The following is a 23891-nucleotide window of genomic DNA, read 5'->3' on the forward strand; positions in this document are numbered from 1 at the left end:
AATTGAGATACTTGGACCAGTATCAAAGAAGCAGATCCACACTGCTACCATATTAGTCTCTTTGTGCCAGGTGTAGCTATCTGATTCCTGATATCCCAATGAGAAAGCCTTGCAAATTTTAATATAAAAATATATATTTGCTGCAGCAAAATGAATACAATCCTAATCAAGGGGCTCCCCTCAGCAATAAGGTTGCCAAAGTAGTAGGAACCGAAGTGCTGTCAGTTTAAGAACAGCCATCTGTTGAGCCTCTTTCCATTCTCCCTGCCCCAGATTCAGAGGATGGGCCAACAACTATTTTGCTTCTCAACAAGAATAATATGAAAAATCCAGAAGGGGAAAAAGAAACCAGGCAAGCAGCACTGCAGGGATCTAACTGGGCACAGAGATGAAAGCCAGAGGCAAATAAGCTCTAGTTTTTAAAAAGATTTGTTTTTAAAGGGCCCTATTGACATCTGCTTTGTAAGATGTTCTGTCTGTCATTATTTATAACCTCATCCCTTCCAAAGGGCAAAAGCATGGAATTGTCTCCTGTAGCTACAACCATGCTGCTCCCATATTTTGGCTTTGCTAGCATAGAGCCAACAGTATTTTTTACTGTTGCTCTGGGAATAGAGATCTAACATTTCAAACACAGTTTATTTAAAAGTGCTGTAACTTAACATTCTTTATGGTTTCTTTTAGCACAACTGTTGCTAATTACCCTTCCCAGAATGATTTGTTAATCTCAGAACTGCAGTGGTTCTATAGCAGCACATACACACCAAAGAGCCAAGAAAGTTTGTTGAGGGGGGAGGGTTGAATATTTGTGGATTAAAGCAGGTTAAATAGCAGGTGGAGTGGGTAGTGAGAGAATCATTACAGAGCACATAATAATGAATACATAAAAAGCAGCCAAAAAGGTTGAAGAGTAAAAGAATAAGCCTGTTTCATCCAGAAGAGAACTGAAATTGTAAAAGCTCATATTTGAGGAGCTAAGCAAAGACATTAACCATGCAAGCTATGTAAAGTTTAAGGTGTGTAGAAAAGAAGGGTGACTTTAAACCAGGAATGAGCAATTATTTCAGCTGGAGGGCCACTTAATGAGTTTTATCATATTAACAAATTATAGATAAAAATGTAAATCATGTACTAAAAATCAAACATCTACTAGAACATTATTTAAAAAAAATAAAATTTGTCCTGATTTATGTTTAAGTAGTGTATATAGAGGCGATTGGATAATAGCTCAAAATAAAGTCTTACTTTTGTATATTTCTGCAACTGACCCCACAGCACTCCTGCCTGAGACATCCCCTGGTCCTGGCCAGTCCACACAGCTTACTGGTGGGGTTACTCCTGGTGCAGCTGCAGCCAGGTAGCTTGTGGACCAGTGCACAAGGCTCTGGCTCCAGCTTCTGTTCACCTTCTACCTGCTCCAACCTCTTGGTGTGATGAGTAGCCACTTGAGGGCAGCCAAGTGGGTGGAAGGCAGCTGTGAGTTGGATCCCAAGCCTCGTCCACTGAGACAGGAGCCACCCAGCTGTAGCTTGCATCCCTGGCCAGAGCAGTGCAACAGGGGCAGGAGGAAGAGGAGGAGCCACTGGAGGCGGGGGGAGCTGAAAAGTACCCAGGAAGCTGCAGGTCCACTGGGAGCAGCCCCACTGAGAAGCTGTGCATGCTTGCTGGGGCCAAGGCCAATGGACATGAGTGGGAGCATGGCATATGCTGCCTGTGGTGGGAGTGAACGGAGCTCAGCCCCATGCAGAGCACTGCAGGGCCAGCTGCAGGCTGGATCCAATCAACTGGTGGGTGCCTGCCTGCAGGCCAGATTCAATCAGTTGGTGGGCTGGATCCGACCCAAGGGCCATATTTTGCCCACCCCTGCTTTAAACCTGTTGTACAGTGCTGACCTTATAGTTGCTCTGTGTTAACTGAGACAGCAGTTACATGTCTCTGATTCATCTTAGCTGCCCCTGGCTCAGGAGGACGATCTGACAGCTGGAAGAGGGAGAGAAGTGATAACAGGGAAGAATAGTACAGGGGAAGGATTGAGAGACCCAGTAGTGCAAGAATTCATGTGTACTCCTCTAATGGGGGTATTCTGGAAGGTCTTTGGGCTCTGCCTTAGACAGAAAATGTGACTGTGAAACAACAATATGCAACAGGGCTGAAAAGGAGGCACAGTGGCCCAAACTACTGAAAGCATATTTTGAAACTGATTCAACTTCAAGTTGCTGGTATACCACTGCTTTAATTAATTCTTCTGTAATTCTCTATTGGCCAATAAAATGCACCTAACTTTCATAGTTGGTAGGGTCAGAAGGGACCTGAGCAGATCATCAAGTTCAACCCCCTGCCATGGGCAGGAAAGAACGCTGGAGTCAAATGACCCTGGCTAGGTGATCATCTAGCCTCCTTTTGAAGACCCCCAGGGTAGGAGCGAGCACCACTTCCCTTGGAAGCTGGTTCCAGATCCTAGCTGCCCTGACTGAAGTAGTGCCTCTTGATGTCTAGCCTGAACCTACTCTTGATCAACTTGTGACCGATATTCCTAGTTACTTTGGGTAGTGCTCGGGGGAACAGGGACTCTCCAGCTCCCAGCAGGTCCCTCCTGGTAAGTTTATAGATGGACACCAGATCCCCTCTCAGCCTTCTCTTGTGGAGGCTGAACAGGTTCAGGTCCCGTAGCCTCTCCTCGTAGGGCCTGCCCTGCTGCCCCCTGACCATGCGAGTAGCCCTCCTCTGACCCCTCTCAATGCTGTCCACATCCCTCCTGAAGTACGGCACCCAGAACTGGATGCAGTACTCCAACTGCGGCTTGATCAATGTTGCATAGAGGGGGAGGATCACATCCATGGATCTGCTCGTGATGCATCTGTGGATGCATGACAAGGTGCAGTTAGCTTTACTGACTGCGTCCTCACATTGGCGGCCCATGTTCATCTTGGAATCAATAATGACTCCAAGATCCTTTTCTGCCTCTGTGCTGATGAGAAGGGAGTTCCCCAGCCTGTAGGTATGCTGGTGGTTCTTCCTCCCAAGGTGCATTATCCAGCACTTGTCAGTATTGAATCCCATCCTATTCTCATCCGCCCACCCCTGTAACCTGTCCAGGGCTAGTTGTAGCCTGTCTCTCCCTTCTATCGTGCCCCCCTCTCCCCATATCTTAGTGTCATCCGCGAATTTGAACAAGGTGCTTTTCACCCCCTCGTCCAAGTTGCTGATGGAGATGTTGAACAGTGCAGGTCCGAGCACCGAGCCCTGGGGACCCCCACTGCTCACATCCCTCCAGGTCGAAAATGACCTGTCCACCACCACTCTCTGGGTAGGTCACTGTCAGCTGGGTCACTTCAGCCCACATGGCACCCCTTTCTTTGTGAGTATAGTTTTGCTTTTTAGGGCAAGGCAAGGCCTTGCATCCTTTCCCCCATCAAAGTCTTGAGGTGTGGGGAGGGAAAGGATCACTCCTCAACTCAAGCTAAGAAACCTCATTGTGCAAATGGCAATGATGGGACTTCCCCTATACACACTGTACTATGAGACCACCACATTATGAGACCAGAGAGTATAGTGTTAATCTTACTTGCAGAAGGTAGGGGAGGGTGGCATCTTAGGCTGCCTATACATGTGCTTGGAGGTGGAGGAGGGGACGCTGTTTTAATTAGAGTGGTTCCTGGAGAGCTGCTCTAATTAAAATGCCTCATCATCACATGTACTAACCCCCACCCCGGTATTTCAAAATGGCCATGGAAGCACTTTAACTAACGATCATTTGACAAGGCCATTTTGAAATGCAGGGGTGGGAGGGGGGTTAATATGCGTGATGCCGAGGTGACACCAGAGTGTCCTAATTAGAACATGAACCAACATGTCTATAAGCAGCCTTAGCCTAGGGACACACATCACACATAAACTGGTTTAAGCAATCAGAAACTGATTTAAGCCTGTAGCAGAATAGATGTTCAGTGCACATAAACCAGTTTGAAAATGGCTGAAACCAGTTTGAGATAAACCTGGTTGAATGTAGTATCAGACTTAATTGATTTGGGTCAGACCAGTTTATGCAATGTCTGTCCCAGACCCCTTCCTGGTTCAAGTTAAACCAGAGTCCCTCAGCATCATGCTCTCTGGGCTGGACAGGGCTGTCTGCTGGAGCAGAGCAGGGGTGGCCCTGCCTCTTCTTCCTAGCCAGAGCACTATTGCAGCTCCAGCTGGCTGAGGGACCGCAGCAGCTGCCAGGCTTCCCCCATCCCCTTCCCTTGGCTGCTCAAGCAGGGATTCCCCCTCTCTCCCCTCTCCCATGGCAGGGACCCCAGCATCTGGCCATACCCCCACCCCATGCAATCAAATGCTGAGGTGTCTGTGTGGGTCTCCAATTCCCTGAAGAGATTGAAAAGCTAAGCTCAGTGTCAACAGATGCAGGGTCTGGTAACACTCCTGCCCCTTAAGGAGCAAGCAGGGCAAAGCCTGGGACTGTGCAGGTAGGGTGGGGGTTTACACCCCTCCCTAATCAGAGCATCATGCTGGTGCCTGGCCACGCCCCACCCCATCCCTGTCAGCTCAGCTCTGTAGAAGGGAAGGGAGGACTGCTTTAGCATCACCCAGCTTCTAGCCTGAGCAACTGCAGGTATATGCCTGCATTTTCTCAGTCCAGAGGGGATGTCTGTACACTTACAAAGTGATTTAGCCTAGGCAGGTTAGACTAACCTGCAAAGATTGAATCAATTCAGGCTCAGGTTTTTTGAATGTCTGTCCCTAGCCTTGGAGACTACCTGGAGTGGAGCTTTCTTAAGTGACAGTCAGACGCTATATTTTGTCAGACACTATGAATGGAACCATGAAGCAATGGAACTGCCCAGGCAGTTGAATGGACTCAACATCTGAAGCAACAGAAAGGAAAGGTATAAAAAAAAAGAGAGAGAGTAGTTAGCTCCATTAGTCTTGAAGTCAGGCGGAGGTCAGGAGAAATTCACCTTATAGACTGACTAAACCAGAGAGGAATTTAAATACAAAAGGAAAAAGACAGGGGGAAGAGGCACTGCTGAGAAAGGCAAAAGATGGGCTGAAAAGATCAGTAGGGATAAGTAAGGCAGTTAACACACTGAGGGGCAGACAGGGTCTCAGGAAAGACTGTGGGTTCTTATCCCACTACCTGGACTAGCTTTTAACTTCAGCTGTTTATTCCTATTTTCATCAGTGTGTTAACTGCCTTATTTATCCTTACTGATCTCTTCAATCCACCTTAGGTACCACCTTGTCCTACCTTTTGAACCACCTCACTACTCACATTAACCTGACGGTACTTTTGCAATCACTTCCCTATATTCTACTCGGTCTTCCTAGCTTGAAATGTGTGACAGTAGAATATGACAGGTGCAGGTAACCTATGGTTTTGCTCATTTTTCAGTATCTACCTCTAATAGAATGTGTCAAACTACTTGGACTGGTTACAAATTAATTTTATGCTAGTGTTAAAGGGTCTTCAATAAGAGAGAACATCTTGTTCCTTTCGGAAATCTACTTTCATCCCAAACAGGCTCTTCAGAAATCAAAGAATGTGCCCTTCATTACACCCAGGCAGAGAGCAGGGTTCCAGAGAGTGTCATTCTTCTTCCAGGAGTCACTGGATCTCTCCGTCTCAAACAACAAAACATCCCCTGCATAAGCCTAAAACCAATAATAGAAATCAGATAGGTACAAGACCCACCACACTGTTCTATTTATGAGTCAATCCCATATTTTCAGGTTCAGTTTTACACAAAACAGCTTTTCCCCCTGAACGTATGTTGATACGACAGATAAAGCCCTTGAACGGTTACCATCCTTACAAAGTCTTGCAGAGAACTCAAATAACCAAGGAAAAGACCTAACGGGTTAAGTGCACTAAATATGCTAAAATAAAAAGCATCCTCTATACCAAAGATAATTTTGCCCAAGGCTCACCATATTGTCTACAGCCCAAAATTCCATGTTAATATATATCAAGACAAATATTTTTAGTTAAATGGAAACTGTTTACTGGTTTAAACAAAGGCAGGTCCTTATTAAAATGCCAGTTTGGAATTCATACTTCATATGACATTGGATCCAGGATTTTGGCTCCACAACAACTCCTGATTTTAGGGTACAAAATCCATGCTTTCCTAATTTTTCAAGGATACGGGGAAAGAGAAAGGGAGTGGCTGTGTTTATACCATTACTGTATGCAGGTGTTAGTTCAGGTTTGACTTCGCCTGTAAGTGTAATCAAAATATGTTCAGCTAATTTGTGCCTTGGAAGAATTAAACATATTGCTGTTTTTAAAATACTTCAAATTTAGACTCAGACACATTTTAGCTTAGTGCTGGAAATTTTCAGGCTCACCAATCTTTTCCAAATAATTAATGTGCAGTATACTTTAAAAACCAGAACATCAACAATACAACATTTAAAATCCATGTCTTCCTGCCAGCTCACCTCACAGGCTGCTTTCTAACTGTGGCTCCAGTGGTGACCTGTTCCAGAACTGGACACTCAAGACCTCCAAGCTCCCTACAAGCTCCAGAAGCCTCTGCTTGCCACTGAGCTTTTAAGGCTTCTGAGTTTCCACCATGCTTCCTTCACACTCCAGTGGAGCAGACCAGGGAAATCCCTGGAACTATGGGGTAGTAGTAGTTTTGGTTACCCAATCATGGTGGCACAAGCTGAACTCACCACCACTATTATGGAGCATGCAACCTCATGGAGCAGAGATAAGGCAGTGAAGCACATGACCTCACAGTGGCTGGCCCTTAAGGGTGCTACACAGGGTCACATGTAGTGCCATCTACTCTGCACATTACCATTGTATAGTTCTGATTACAGGCTGACCCCACGTATAGGCTAATTGCGATTTTTGTGTTATTTTTTCAGGGGACAAAAAGGTTGACCGATAATCAAAATAATACATTATTTTTATTTGTTAAGTGTCAGCAATGAGCTAATCATAAATAAAGGTCATGGGTCACGAAGAGACATTCCCTGCTCTGAAGAGTCAGCAAGTTAGAAATGCTGATCAACCTAAAAACTGATTTACTAGAAACTGGATATTGCCATTTCTAGTCTTAGCAAGAAATGTCTCAGGTTCCTCATCTGTAAAAAAAAGAATAATGTCCATTTAGCCATTGGTACAAATACTTTTAAAGCATTTGTTTTTAATAAAGATTATCTGGTCCAATGAAGATGAGGACCAAGTAAAGTCTGTATCTTCAGCATATGCTTTAGTACTTTGATCTGTCCAGTTCAAACTAGGTAATCCACACAATAGTGCTTCCATCCAAAGAAATTTTATTTCACTTAAATAAAAACTGGAAAAGACACTTCATGAATCTAGCAAACCCCACCATACTAACTGTACTAGATACTGGAGTCTTTTTCATGGGACTGTGCTCAGCAGCAGCAATTCCCAAGTTACTCAGTTTAGTCAAGTTACTAAGAATATATGTTCCTGATATCATTTTACCCTTTAAAAGAAATAAATGTATTTGCATACACATTTTAAATGTTCCCTTGCCATTACTTATGAATATACTGCTATTTACATATAGATGGTATCTATGATAATTTTGCATGAAAGAGCTTAACTGTTACATAACAATATCATTTTAAGAAATTCAAAATAATTTAATTTATACACATACACTCCCTGCTCCCCCAAACACAAAAAAAATTGATGGAAAAATGCAGCCCATGGAAAAATCCATTTCTAAAATTATTTTACTTTTCTCTTAAAGTATCAACTTTTTCATCTACTTCAGAACTGATAAAGGACTGTTGGGAGAACTACAGTTTTTCATATAGAAGCAAAATTGAAGGTGATAGCAATCCAGACCACTCACTGCCTTTAAACTAGCTATTTCTTTTTGCTACTATCAAATTAGTATTTGGACAATTTAAATAGGGTAGTTACCTTATTAACATGTCTGCTTCACTAAATTTTAAAAATGTTTGTATCTGGGAAGCTTTCTTACTATGAAATAGGATCACAAAGTTACCAGAATAGATTACCCACACATCACAATGTTATTTTTGTTTTTAATATTATGGGTCACATTTAGCTGGAATAGCCCAGTGAAACGGTTCCAACTAAAACATACATATTCACATTTTGGGGAATGAACATCCTGGGGGTTTCATGGTGCTTTAAGTTGTTCTTTGGAATATGGCCATAATGAAACAATTTCCACTGTGAAATTGCAAAATCTTTAGGGGAGATGGGAAAATTATGAGACTGTGAGGTTAAGAGAGGGAAAACTAACAATAGATGGAAGAGAACACAACCGCAGGCAGGACTTAGACAGCTTAGCAACTGTCAAGTCACATATAATGTATTATCTGAATACTTTTCTCCCTCCTAAAAGATGGTACCACACAGAAGGATAATTTCAATGCATACTATCAATTGGTATCAATGAAAGTTATAAAATCATCATAAAGAGAAAAAAAGAACACTGTTGGCAGTGCTGAGGCTGATGGATTTATTTGTCCTTTTGGTTGTTGACAAATGCATGGCATAAGTAACAATTTTGGACTCTAATTCTGTAGCCAATGGAAAAGATGTTGAGTAAATAACCTAAGCTTGGAGGTGGGGAGGGGTGGGCAGGGGGGTAGACTGCTCAAGTAGGCAGTAGATACTGATGTGATTTAGGAAAGCAGGGGGCTACAACAGATTAGGTTTCAAAGTGGGCAGTAGGTACTCTGTAAACAGTGCCATCCAAATCATAAACATGATAAAACCTGTGAAAACTGGGGACACTGTGGGCATCTTTACACATGCTCTGGGACTAATTAGCATGCTCCAGCAGGCTCGATTAATCCAGTCTGCTCTGATGTGTGCTAACTAGCATGCATTTGAGCAGGCATCCGGCACATGTATAGGTTAGGTTCCCTTTAGAACCAATGAATAAACTTCCTAAGAGGGAGGAAAACCAGATCATGAAAACATCCTGAGGGGCAAAAGATGTGAAAGATGTGCCATTGTCAAGGCAACTAAGAGGGAGAAGGGCTGTGGATCACCCATAAAAGCTCAAGCTAAAATAAGGACTGTGGAATCTCCGCCCATCTGCCAAGAAGAACTGCAGATCTCCGAAAACTTCTGAACACTTGGCAGCCGGGAGACGCTCAGTCCTCAGGGCTATGAAAGACTTATGCAAAGTTTTTGTTGCATCTTAAAGTAGGCAAAGGTTTCTGTTGTTTCTTTGTCTTAGGTTTAAAATTGTAAATTGCTATACTCAAAATGCTCTCTTCAGAGAATGGACTATTCTTGTCCAAGTCATTTTCATGACTTCAGTGCCACCACCTAAATTCTAACACTCAAGTTAGGTAACATGGTTAACAGATGAAATTTTACTGGTGTAAAATTAAACACTCGATTTATAATTAGCTGAGGAAGCTCTTTAAGCACTATTTTTTATTTTTTTATCTTCTTTTACTGAAATCCATTTTGTTTTAAGCAATCAGCTTTCAGAATTGGAGGAGAACTGCCAGCAGAAACAATAGCTTCATATAAAAAGGCTCTGGTTTAGATTCAAGAAGAGGAATCTCTAGAGCTCTCAGTCCTTCTCCATGTTGCCCAATCCCTGATGATTCCAGAAATGATTCCTTTGGTGACTTTCCTTTAATATCTGTTCTTTCCTATCTCTAACCCTGGCTCATCTCTTAAGTTAGTTTCCTTCCATTTCTGCTCTGGTTTGACCAACCTCTTTTGGAGGAACTCTAAAAACCCTAAACTTCCTCCACTATATATTTATCTTTTACTTTAAACTAAACCATCTTAACTAAGCAGCACCTTCTCTAGGCTGTTGAGATGATAACCTCATCCAACTTCTCAGCCTGACACTAAAAACATTTTCCAATGAATCCTTCAATATAGAAGCTTGACAATTTTTCCCATTGAAAAAGCTGATATCACCACATGAGAACTTTTCATGGCAGGGAACTCTTTGGTTTCAGTTGTGGCAGATGAGGATAATCTAAGTACCTTGACAGATTAAAACAACTCAAAACTTGTTAAAAATTGATACTGAGAACAGGGATGGGGATGAGGTGGTATATACATTTAAGCTCTCCAACATTCATTACTTGTACTCTAAAGAACTTTGAGATGTCTTGGCATGATAAAACTCTATGCAAGTTGAATAAGTTAGGTTTAGCCTTGGCAGGATTTGATTTTAAACTGATAAACATCGATAAACAGAGATTCCACTGCACACTCACAGACAGATGGGAAAAACATTTCCATCGATACTAATCAAAATGTATAGAAAGGGGACTATAATAGGGAATCTTATTGCTGTTACTGGACAATGGAGAAAGTGAGAAGAGGAGCAGAGGGGTTAAAGAGGAAAACAATGGGCAGCCTAATAACTCATCAATTAAGCAATTAGTTTCACCTTCAGAGGTGTGGGGGGAGTGGGCTGGAGGGAGATAAGATACTTAAACAGACCCCCCACCCAAACCCCAGAAGCCGGGAAGTGGGGCAGAGGGGAGAGTATTCTAAGCTCCAGCTCAGTAGCAGCAGGCTCCTCCCTGGGCCAGACGGGCTAAATGTAGGGTCTAAAGCAGGGGCGGGCAATTATTTCAGGCGGAGGGCCACTTACCCAGTTGGGGTAAGCTGTTGAGGGCCGCATGGGTAGCCCTGTCCCTTGGTCACCATCTTGGGACCAATGTCTCAGGGCCAGCACCGGTGGGGCCCAGAGCAGGGCACAGGCTGGCAGATGTCTGTGGAGCCAGGGAGAGGGAAGGAGTTGGCCCAGCTGCACAGAGCCCTTGCCAGCTGGGACCCCGCGCTCCTGCTGCCCTGCTCTGGGCCCCATGCCGGCGCTGGCCCCGAGGCACCGGTGTGGGCATCGTGCATCCGCTCACTCCCAGTGACCGCAGCCCTGCGGTACAGGCTGGGGGCAGAGTACAGCCCCAACCCCCTGCTCCACGGCAGGGAACGAGCTGCTGCTGAGTACAGGGCAAAGCGGCCCCTCCCTTGCCCCGTGGCCGGCGCTCCCTGCTGCAGGCACAGGCAGCCCCAGGTGGGCTGTGAGCAGCTGCAGCGCAGGGCACCAGCCACGGGGTGGGGGCAGGGCCACTTTCCTGCATGCTCAGTACCAGCTTGTAACCTGCCCCCGCTGCCAGCCTGGGCCCTGCGCCAGCTCTGGGCTCGCCTGTCAGGGCTTTGCATGGTGGCAGCAGCTGTGGGCCCCCCCCGCCTGCCCCCCCCCGCTTGCCATGCCAGGCAGCGTTTGCTGCTGCTGCCGCCCAGCCGGAGCTTGCGTGCTCTGGACAGCCCAGAGGCAGTGGCAAGGTTTCGAGCACAGTCATCCTTCTTCAGGCACAGGGAGGCTCTGCTGGTCTGGACTAAGATACCCATCTTATCTGTAAGTCAACCATCCCTTAATTGTAAAATGTAAGATGTTTCTTACTTCGTGCTTGGAGATCACTTAACAGTAAAATCAGGAGGTGCAATTAAGATGACGGCATAGTTAGACAGTTGGCTTTTTCCTGTTTCCATTGTTTCGCATATCGTCAAGACAGCAATAGCAACTTTATGGTAAATAAAAGTACATTTTTAAACTGGCAGTTTCGCTTACAACTTTTACCTATCGCCATGCGTCATGTAATTGCAATACGATGTTACCATACATCTTGACTGCAACTCAAGAGTCTCTAGCTTTCATTTTAGATGTTTTGCTCTGAAAGTATTTGGATAACCAGGGTCACAGCTTTTAGTGTGCTGGGATTCTTGTTTTTAATAAAGGTGTGATTCCAACATGTGGTGCTCTCCTTGGGCCTGGTCTTGATCCAGCAGAGCACACTTAGCAGAGTACGTGGGAAGTCTTATTGATGTCCCTAAGATTATTTGCATATTTAAAATCAAGTAAAATACTTAATTGGATCTACACCACAGTGCGTAGGGGGTGGTTTTCTCATCTTATTCAACAGTTTAGTGATTAGGGCACCAAGTTCACATTCCCTCTTTTCTCTGAGTGGATCTGAACCCGGATCTCCTAACTCTAGATGGGCCATCACCTCAGGGATGCTGAAGTTTTCGGGTTGGCTTCCCTAATCTCTTCTGTTGCATCTATTCCGCATTGTACGAGCCAGTTGTGAATATTCACTGATCAGCGAAGGTCTGACTCGCCTAGTGGTTAGGAAACTCATCTGAAACTATTCTAAGTTTCTGTCCATCTTTCTTGCTTTCTGATGGCTCAGAGACTACTTAAGTAGTATTTATTCAATGTATTTTATTCAATGTGGAATAGTTCCAAATGGGAAGAGGAGAGAAGAAAGGGAGACAGACTCACTTTAATATATTCCATAATTATGGTTATGACAACCTGCTGGGAGGTAAGAGATGCCAGCTGAAATGCCTTCAGGCATCCTGGGTAGGTGCCCTCCATCAAGGAACTCCTGGTTAAAAGAAGAACTCCACCAACACCGACTTCTTGGAAAGTCAGTTTGGCTGCTGAATTTAAAAATATTAACATGGCTCTACTCAGTGTTTGGCCTACAGCCCATTCAAGCCTGGCTCCTACATTCATTATGGCTTTTCCTGCATGCAGGCCAACTTCAGGATCTTTCAAGTTTTCTTTCTTTATATAATTTTAAGCAGATATAATTTGGAGACCTTGGAAAGATAGCTCTCGCTCCACATTTTGTTCCATGTTAATAAAGATGTAATAAAAATGTGGTTAAGATCCATTTACAAATACCAGTTGTACAATAAATTTATTGCATTATTTTAGCTCTCCCCAAGAAACAATTACCATATTTACTCAATTCCAAGACAAGGTTTTCCCCCTCATTTAATGTGGGGAAAAAAAGCCACTTGTTTTGGAATTGAGTATGAGGAGGCAGGGGGGAAGGCAACTGCTACAGCTCCAGCTGGAGCTTCAGCTGCTGCTTGCCTCCCCCACCATCTAGGGCCTGAGCTCTGTATCCCAGGCTAGAGTAGGGACAGGACTGTCAACACTAAAGCAAGGGTAAGTGGTGGGGTGCAGAGGGCAGGAAGCCGAGGCTGTTGGGGGGAGGGGCGGACAGGGGAGATGGGGGCGCAAGGCTTCAAGAGGGGAGAGAGGGGGAAGCAGGAGGCAAGTGTCCCAAGGCTGTGGAGTGGGGAGGGGACAACCTGCTTGATCTCCAACACCACCTTCCCCACCATCTGCACCCTTACTGATCCCCTATTGCCTGCTTCTCTACTACTTTCCCTGTTGCAGCAATGACAGGGACAAATTTAAGATGACCTTTCAATAATTAGATTCTATAGATGGAAAATTATAACAAATTTATAAGTTTTCCTTGTATAGAATCTAATTACTGGGGGTCATCTTAAATTCAGGGTCATCTTGGATTTGAGTAAATCTAGTCCTTCCCTTTTTCATGTCCTTGTAACAAGGTATTTTGCAGAATTCATAGGTTTCATTGGAATCGGACAGGCCACACCTTGCATAATTGTGTTATAACCTTGAACTTGCAACCTCTTGGGCTGTCAACTGTGCGCCTTTGCACCTACTACCCCAGCCCCCAGGTAAATATAGTAAAAATCTTTTTTTAAACATAAAAAATGGGAAAATCCTTGTAAAATATGATAATGCCCATATTTTTAAGTGTCCTGTTGTTTCCCCAAGTGCTTTCATATTGCTATGACTGATGAATAGGTAACTTGCATGTTAGGCTATTGCGGGGGGAGAGCCGGTGAGATTTAGTTAAATGGCATGTACAACAGCATTGGTATAATTGGTTCATTAGGGGCAGGTCCTGTCAGACCAACCTGGCTGCCTTTTACGACTAGGTCACAAAATCCTTAGACGCAGGTGTTGTAGTGGACATAGTCTTTCTAGACTTTAGGAAGGCCTTTGACACTGTCTCTCACCCCATTTTCATTAAAAAATTAGGCAACTGTGGTGTTCATGCCGACACAGTCAAATGGGTTGGAAATTGGCTAGACAGCCGCACCTAGAGAGTGGTGATGGACGGGTCATTTTCGACTTGGAGGTATGTGGGCAGTGGGGGGCTTCAAGGGCTTGGTACTCGGGCCTGCACTGTTCAACATTTTCATCAGCAACTTGGACGAGGGGGTGAAAAGCACCTTGTTCAAATTCGCGGATGACGCTAAGATGCGGGGAGAGGTAGGCACGATAGAAGGGAGGGACAGGCGACAGCTAGATCTGGACAGGTTACAGGGGTGGGCAGATGAGAATAGGATGGGTGTTGTAGGGAGAGACAAAAGGGAGGACCCAAAAGGGTAAGGGGGGAACCCCGGGAGCAGAAGTCAGGGGAAGAACGGAGGGAAAGAAGCAAAAATGAAAGAAAACACTAACCTGCAGCGAGAACTGCGGCGAAGCGGGAACACCGGGAGGAACCCGCGTGAATCATTAGCCGCGCCTTCATACAGCTGCGGCTGGCCAATGATGTCAGCGGCGATCACCAGTCGGTGGAAATAAAGAGGACGTCCGGCAAAGAGGCGGGGGAACAGACGCTGGGAGAAACCCCAGCCGGAGGGGTCTCCAGGAGGCTCCAAGCGGAGCAAGTGGGGCCGGAAGCGGAGTTCCCCAGCGGGAGAGGATCAGACGCCTCACGCGGCGAGGCAGGAGCTGCTGATGGCAGAGAAGTCAAAACCATACTAGGAGCAGGAGCTCCAGTGCGAAGAAGAGAAGGGCAGGAAGGCAGAGACTGGAGAGACCCCAAGCCACGCGGTCACCGTGGAGAAGGGGGAGGCACTGACCCACCATCCAGCCTCTGACCAGGTGGGACGGTGAAGGGACTCCGGGGGCCTGAAGATATGCCCCACGGAGAGCAACATTGGCGAGAAGCCCCAGAGAAGGGACAGCTTCATTGAGGAGCTCCTGAGGAGAGAGCAGTAATATCAGGAGCCAGAGAGATGATGGGGAGAAAGCCCGGGGAAAACCCTAGGGTCTCACAACTACGTGGGGAACCTAAGATAAGCCCCTAAAGGTCAGGGGGTGCTGGTAGTGTATGATTGGGCCTTAGGGGCCGGATGCGAGTACCAAGGGGTACTTTGGGGTGTGGAAGGAACACTCTGCTTTTGAAGATTTGTTGTAACATATTTTGTGTTTCCCACGTCTGGAGGGGTTGAGTATAAGGGGACGTGAGGAGAACCGGGCACAATGGGATTCAATACTGAGAAGTGCAAGGTGCTGCACCTGGGGAAAAAGAACCACCAGCATACCTACAGGCTGGGGAACTCCCTTCTCATCAGCACAGAGGCAGAAAAGGATCTTGGAGTCATTATTGATTCCAAGATGAACATGGGCCGCCAATGTAAGGACGCAGTCAGTAAGGCTAGCTGCACCTTGTCACGCATCCACAGATGCATCATGAGCAGGTCCAAGGAGGTGATCCTCCCCACCTATGCAACGTTGATCAAGCCGCAGTTGGAGTACTGCATCCAGTTCTGGGCACCGCAGTTCAGGAGGGATATGGACAACACTGAGAGGGTCCAGAAGAGGGCTATTTGCATGGTCAGGGGGCAGCAGGGCAGGCCCTACGAAGAGAGGCTACGTGACCTGAACCTGTTTAGCCTCCACAAGAGAAGGCTGAGACGGGATTTGGTGGCCATCTATAAAATTACCAGGGGGGACCAGCAGGGAATGGGAGAGTCCCTGTTTCCCCGAGCACTACCCAGAGTAACTAGGAATAATGGCCACAAGTTGATTGAGAGTAGGTTCAGGCTAGACATCAGGAAGCACTACTTCAATGTCAGGGTGGCTAGAATCTGGAACCAACTTCCAAGCGAAGTGGTGCTCGCTCCTACCCTGGGGGTCTTCAAAAGAAGGCTAGATGATCACCTAGCTGGGGTCATATGACCCCAGCATTCTTTCCTGCCCATGGCAGGGGGCTGGACTGGATGATCTGCTCAGGTCCCTTCCAACCCTACGAACTATGAAACTATGAACTGGTCTACCAAATGTTGATGATGCTGTACACCTATCAAAGGAACACTGGCATAGACAATGGAAGCCCCAACAACTGTATTGTAACTTTAATACACAGGAGTCAAAGGGCCTAAAAGGAAAAGACTGGATATGAGGAGAATTTTATTTGTTTTAGAACAGGTTTCTTGTAGTTCAGAACACTTGCATGAGACCCTAAAGGACAGAGTTCAGTTGGATTTCTGAGAAGATGACGTTTTGACGAGATACTCTTGTTGATGTGGTTTGATCCTAAGTTTAGCTTGGCCAAGCTAACCTAAGAGCTTTATACTCCAATGAGTAACAGCTGTTTCATTCAAAACAGATACTTTTGATTACTTTACTGCCCTGTGAAATTAAGGCCCCATGAGGTGTCAAGCTAATTTGTTGGTGGGGCCATGAAGACAAACGGAGGTACTATAATGCAAAGGCTTAGTTTCATAATCAAAGGAACCACAGAGCTAGTCCTTATAAAGAAGTAACGATTGAAACTGGCTTCAAAAGGTACTTGGGAGACTGAATAGAAATTGAGCAACAATCCACAACAATCCCATATTTTATTTTATTAATTAAATGGTTTGTGAAAATCTGCCTCAACTGTGTGACCTCAGAAATGACTCCCACAATACACTTGCCTATTGTATTCCCAATAGAATATATTTAGAGACACAGAATTAGACTGTTCTTGAATCTAAGAACCAGTGCTATTACTTCCTGAATCCTTCCCCCACCTTGTAAAGGCAATCCTTCAACCCCCCCCTGCTCCACTTATTGACTTTTGCATATTGAATACTGGACTCTAATACCAAGTAGGAAAAGCAGTATACTTTAAAACATCTTATTAATTGTAATTAGGACATTGCTGCAGAATGTTTAAATTCCTGGAAAAATTTAAAACATATGTACATAATTTCCCATTTTTTTTTAAACAGTTCCAACAGAGATTCTTATTATTTCTTTCTCCAAGCCAACTAGACAAATTTTAAATGTTTTAATATATAATGCTGCAGAATAGCAATATGCAATACCATACACAGGACAGCTTCCCTATTCAAACAGAAGTTAGGCACATGCTAAAGTACTCTCTTGAATCAGGGTCATGTACAGCAACATGTACATGTAAAACACTAGAATACATTCACATAAACACTAGAATACATGTAAAACACTAGAATACATTCTGGGCAAAAATTTGAAACAAGATTAGGATTAGCCACAGTCTTCCCTCACTTCATGTAGTTGGTCATGGAAAAAAGAGAGACTATTTCATTAACTTCATGATGTCCATTGATGCAAAATTACTTATTTATGGACAGTTAAGGTCCTCTGGTACAGCACAGTTTGGTTTGATGAACAAGGGAGACAAGTTTGGGATCACAGCTAACAGTATATTTTGGCAATCTCTCAGTTCTGGGGATTTTTGGGGCAAGGAAATAACTACCAGCCTCTACCTTGGTTATTACTTCTAATAACTGTATTGGTGGCACTAAGGTTTTATAGAGCTTCAGAGTTACAAGACATGGGGTGTCTATGTATGTGCTCCGGGGTGGGGGAGGTGGGGTAGTGTTTTAATTAGTTTGGTTCCTGGACAACTGCTCTAATTAAAACGCCACAGCATCACGTGTATTAAGCCCCTACACATTTAAACATGGCCGTGGGGGCCATTTATCTAAAGCTTGTTCAATAAGGCTTAGATAAAGGGCCCCCACAGCCATCTTAAAACGTGCAGGGGCTTAATACATGTGATGCTGCAGCGTTCTAATTAGAACAATAAGGAGCATGTGTACAGGCAGCCAAGGTTCCATATTCTGAAGATTTCACTATCTAAATTAGACCTACTCAGAACATGACAATAGACAAATTAGATGGAAAAGGAGACACAAATGATATAACGAATAATATAAAACACTGCATAATGAATAAATTATATAGTTTGGGATATTTTTAATGGACTGATGAAGGAGAAGGTATAAGACAACTGTAGAAAGCAAGTAGTGGGTTTTGGGAGGTGGGTATTGGAGGAGAATGAAATTAGCTGCTGAACAGGAAGTGGGACACCATCTCAGGGCTGGGGAGCAGTGTAAAGAAAGTTTCTTCTGTGTGTAACTGAGCTACTGAGTCCTACAAACCTCAGATCTTTGTGCAGGAACCTGTCCTGAAGTATTTTTATACCTTGTGAAAGAAGCCTATAATCCCACACCCACAGGTGAGGGAGTGTGAACTATCTGCCCAGATCTTTCAAGAATACAGTGATATAACATTTTTGTCCAACGTGGGGGGTGTAGACAGGAGGAAAAGGATGCTACATGGAGTTGACAAATTGTATAATCTGAACCATGGCTATATAGAGAGTATTATACCCAGTTGTGGTGGTTTCATTCAAGCAGGCTGCATTGTTCCAGGCAGACTGCTATCTTGAATTGGAAGTAGTGTAGCCATGTCTGTTCAGCCAGACAAGTTGACACTTTTACTCAGCAGTGATAATCAGTCAGTCAAAAGCACTTCACAAAAGGTAGTGAGACACTGTTTCCAGTTTTCCCAAAGCAGAAGAAGAGTATGTCTGAGAGTGCTGTCACTGGTGACAGTAAGCGTGCTGCATAGACATAACCAGTGTCAGAGAAAATGATGGAGCTGTATTATGTTTAACCTGCTTATACCGTAGTTCAAATAGGTCCTCCAAAAGATAGGACAGAAACGTAGGACTCTCCACCCGCATGGCTCGAAACCCAAATATTCATGTTTAATCTGTCTAAGCAGGGACAAAAGACATATGTTTGACACCTGACAGGGCTTGGGGTTGGGGAGTAAGTCAACCTTCCAGACCCATGGGCTGGATGAGTGGCATAGAGCCAATTAATGGGTCAAGTCCCATGGGTGGGATCAGTCTGTGGGCTGGATCCAGCCCCCTGCATCTGAAAGCCATGGAAAATAATGCTGCCACCACTCCCCCACTGCCAGATTTCCAGGCCTGTGGGTAGCCCTTTGGGCTAAATGACATGGCTCCATGGGACATATCTGACCCATAGGCTGGAGGATGAGCATTACTGATGTAGATCATGGACCCACTGTTCACTGTCATTTTTAGGAAGTCAGTTACAACACACTTCCATAGTGTAGGACAGAATTTTCTGAAACTGTCTAGGGCTAGAATTTACTGACTGAATATTTTAAGAATACAGCTAGCAGTACCACAAGAGAAGTAGAGGCAGCTATGATTAAACCATAAGCAAAAGCAAGTGCAAAGTCTCTTTGTTAGAGAAATTATGGCCCTTTGAATCACAGGTTATGATAAAAAATAGAAGTGTGAGTTCAAATAAATCTTGATGGATTTGGAAATCAATTTTAACATCATTTATCTCATTAGCATGATATGAAAATAAGAATGGATGGAACTAATGATCTGGATGTTAAGTGAGTTCAAGGAGGAACTACATTAAGGGACAGGTGCACCCTTGTCAACGAAGGCAATCCAGGATACAAACATTACCTGAAAAACTGCAAGTTTCTCACCTCCTTTGAAGAAATGAGGAATGGGACAAGTATGAAATTGATAAGGAAACTCACCATCTGGCCCTTCACTACCTTTACTCCTTTTATTTCGACGGGCACGTCTACTTTCTTCTCCAAGATGCAGCTTTTCTTCAGAGGGGAAGAAATTCAGCAAGGCCAACTGGAAAAGTAAAAACAATAAAAGTTTCACTAGTAGCAACCTGGTAGTCAAACTGACCCAATTCCACATCTGAAAAACCCAAATTTTAATAGTGGTCACAACTCATTTCTTTGAACAATAGTTTATTTTAAACTTGCTTAACAGAACAGTATATAAATGCTAGACTGCTGTCTAGTAATTTCTAACTTATCCATAATCCAAGTTATATACTGTTTATGCATATGACCAGTTATACATACAGCATACCGTCTACTTAGCCAATTATATGAGATTTGGACAATAGAGGACATTCCTATGTAAGGAGTCTGTGCAGCATACAAAGTACTGGGAATCACAACTCATGATCTCTAACATAAGTGTCAGTCAAATGATGCACTGTGTCCCACTAGCCAAAATATTTGTTTTCCCATATGTAAAAGGGGATAATGTCTCTATTCTTCAAAGAGATTGTAAAAAATAATTAGTTCAGTTTGCTCAGTGCTGTGATGACATCAAGTGTTAAAACACATACAGTCATTACAAGTAAAGAGGAGTGATCCCACTATTTAGACTGATTCACACTTTTCATTCTAAAAAGACTTCCAACTTGTTTGTAGGACCTCTGATGTCTTCTTAGCCTGCAGCACGGTGAAAAAGATCTTTCCCAGTCTGGTCTGCTTAGTGGTGCTTACTAGAAGGTGACACCTCAACATGTATTAGGACTGGAAATGTCACGTCCCTGTACCTTGCTTCAGCACATCCTACACAACTGATCCTTTGGACAGGACACAAGCAAAAGAATACTCCATCTTCTCCTCCTTCAGTTGACCCTGAGAAGTTAAATATGAACTAAGAATACAACTTAGATTCTAATATAGCTTACCCAAGTGAAATCACATGACCTTCCAGAAGCTGTTGCCCAAACCTAGGTATCTGTCTGCAAGATGAGGAAACTCAGGCATGTTTAACCACTGTTTCAATTGTATTATCCTCCTCCAGTGGCTAGTCCAAAGAGGATAAAATACTTTGAAGTACCCAATATGTTCAGACTCGCACAGGAAGTCTATGGCAAATCCACAGGAATAAAACTTCTTCCTCCTGGGTGGCATTCATTTACCTTAATGCCAAAACCATTTCAGTTTAACACATCTGCTTCAGTACCTGTCACTTTCCCAAAACATGCTCCCACACATAAAGCAGAAGTCCTATAGACAACAGTATCCTTCACTATACTACTCTGGTTCATGCCCTGAACCCAATCATTTTTGCTCACTAATTGAGACAAAATGTGGAATGTGGAAAAAGTTGCAACCAATCAATGCGTATGTTGATTTACAAGACAGAATGAAAATGTAAACTCTTCAAAGGAGAAACTAATCCTGACAATACATTTAATTACTGGCATGCTACATGCACAATGGCATCCAGCATTCATGTATCTAAGTGAAAACTGATCTGCATCTGTTCTACAGTCTGTTAATATTGAAACTTTACATATTGTAATGAAAATGAGAAATATAAAAAAGATAAAAAGCTGTGCATCTCAAACTAAGGCAAAAACAGTCTCCTTATTCATAGTACAACAGCTGATGTCATCAGAAGGTTGAAGAAAAGCCATGTCAAACACGGAGATAAAACCAATCAATCATAAAAACAAGAAGGGTCTTGAAATCATTACAGAATTTTACGTCTATTATTTTGACCTCATTTAGAAATGAGCTCAAAGTTCATGTCTACATCAGAACTTTTTTCCTCATCTCTTTTCAACAAGAGGAGCATTTAATGTTAGACTTTTTAGTCTTGCCACAAGTAATTTTGTGCATCTCAATGCTTTACAATTTTCTACAGTGAATTACACACATAGATTACAGAGATCCTAGTTGAAAATAATTGTAAGACAATAAAAAGGACTGATGCAGATGTTATTTTCCTAAGATCCTCCTATTTACTTATTTCTTGAGTCGCTGCTCTAGGGAGTTATTTACAGTTGATTAGGGCTGTGCAATGCTTCAGTCCCTGATTTTATAAGGCGGAGATTTGGCCTGATTCAGTGGCTGAATCTCTGAAACAAATCAAAGGAGCCTTTAATTTCTCTGAATTAAATCGGAACCCTCTGAATCGATTTGGCTAGATTTGGAAAGATTCAGCTATTCGGACATTGACACCGCTTTAAATGTTTTTTCTACATACCTCTAGGTAGCAGGGGCTCGTGAGTGCTGTGATGCTGGGGTGCATGGAGTGTCCCACAGGAGCACAGAGGACTCCCCAGTGCACTCTGTAGTAGACCTGGAAGTGGACCAGAAGCACTTCCGATCCACTTCCGGTTCCGCCAGACAGCACGCTGCCCACCCCCCCCCCCCCCCCCCGCCCCGTGCCTCCTGGGTCTGGTGGGGGAGCACCCAGGGTCCTCCCGTGGCCAATTGCTGAGCTGGGGGAGGTGCGGGGGGACCCCCCCAGCACACTCCCTGGCAGACCCAGAAGTGGACTGGAAGTACTTCTGGTCCACTTCCGGGTTCACCGCTGAGCAGGTGGAGGTCCCCCCTGGCACTCCTGTGGGATGCTCCATGCGCCCCAGCATCGCAGTGTTCACAAGCCGTGCTGGTACCTCAAAGTACATAGATAAAACATTTAAAGCTGTGTTTATGTCCAAATCAGCATCAAATTTTCAGATTTGGATTCGGCCATATCGAATCAGGGACAGTTATCCAAATCAACGAATCAAATCACTGTCCCCAATTCGGGCCGAATCTGAAACGAATAGGGCCCACTTCGCACACCCCTACTGTCAATGAATATCTCTTTCAAGCAATTCACTGTAATTCTCAGTCACCAGATTCAAAGATCTTCATAGACCTTTAATTCCAATCCAAAAAATATTATTTCATAATGTAATGTTAATTATCTCAGAGGCAAAATTTTATGTAGAGACCTAGCAATTCTTTTCATATTTTACTTTTTAATATGAAAAATACTTTTCATATTAAAATGCATTAATTGACAGCTACTTAAATAAGATCACTTTTCCTAATGCAAATTTTATCCCCCCTCCTTTGGGGGCATGTTAGTACTATTTGCATTCAGTCTTCACTACAGTTATTGCAGATATGTCTATAAGTTGCTAGCATTTCCCCCAGGCATCTCTTCCTAGCAAAATATGCATCTTCAATGAATGCAGATGAATTAGAAGCTAAATGATAATTCTTTGACTATTATAATTTATTCCAATTCCTATACAACAGACAGTAGTAGTCTTATTTTTCTGCTGTGAAATCCATGAAAGATTAATGCAACTATGCTATTTATGTATAAAATTAATACATATTTTCTGTACTGCAAAAGAAATTGAACAAGATTCAAAAACAACATTGAAGAATATGAGATTTGTTACTACAAGAAAGTCCACTACGTGAAGAACTTAATTTAGACAGTAGGAACGAATAAATTCCCTCCAGGAATTCTATGGCTTGTACTCTGCACGGGGTCAACCAAATATAAGCATAATGATCTCTCCTAATCATAACCCAAGTAAACAGGTAAGCTGTCAGGTGGATTAATGTAGGAAGTGGAGAATGATTACTAGCTGAAACCAGCTGACCAAGACGGTTCCTGGTTCACCCAATGGTTCCTGGTTCACCCAATTAAAATAAGCTCCACACACCTCCTGCTGGCTTAAGCACAGAAAGCAAGACGCACCTAGGATTGTACCAGCAAAAAGGCACATCTATACAATGAGTCTGACCAAAGAAGGCAGAAAGAAGAAAACTCCATTAACTTGCTAAACCCATGTCACTGCCTAACCACCATGTGGAAGATGACAGATCAAATATCAGAAAAATCTAACTTCCGGTGTCTATTCGTTTCATCCAAAAATGTCAGCATTAATGAAGTAAAATGTCTTTAACATCAGCATTCTCATTTATTTTCAAAGCCAACGGGTTAAGAATCCTTGAGTTAGCACATACTGAAGCTGGTCTCAAAATACTCTTATAAGATAGTAGAAATATCTCTTTAGCACATGATTTTCTTTTAACAGATAGGATTACAATTTATGATAGGGGGGCTATAAACTCATTACACAGGTGTTGAAGCCAGTATAAGATTTCAAAAAGACTAAACTACCTCATCACCAAGGAATGAGAGATCCCCCTAGGGAGGCACTTCACCCCAGGTTTTTCTAATTATCCCCTCATGTGTCTAAAATTGCAGTAAATTAGTAAATATGGAGTGGGGGGGGGGAGGACGGGACCTACCTTCCCATGCTTGTTTGCACACTGATTTATTCAGGAATGGCTATTCCTGAATAACTTTGTGTATGGACACTT

General features: G+C 43.6%; 1 protein-coding gene across 1 annotated transcript in view; it reads right to left on the reverse strand.

The window, feature by feature from the left end:
• EDA (ectodysplasin A) overlaps nt 1-23891 on the reverse strand; it is a 191509-nt gene that overhangs the window by 46677 nt on the left and 120941 nt on the right. Inside the window, exon 2 of the mRNA XM_025200121.1 lies at nt 19485-19590. The gene's annotated coding sequence lies outside the window, so the exon portion shown is untranslated. The remainder of the gene's footprint in view (nt 1-19484; nt 19591-23891) is intronic.

Source organism: Alligator sinensis, unplaced genomic scaffold (genome assembly GCF_000455745.1).
Source record: "Alligator sinensis unplaced genomic scaffold, ASM45574v1 scaffold809_1, whole genome shotgun sequence".
NCBI lineage: Eukaryota > Metazoa > Chordata > Crocodylia > Alligatoridae > Alligator > Alligator sinensis.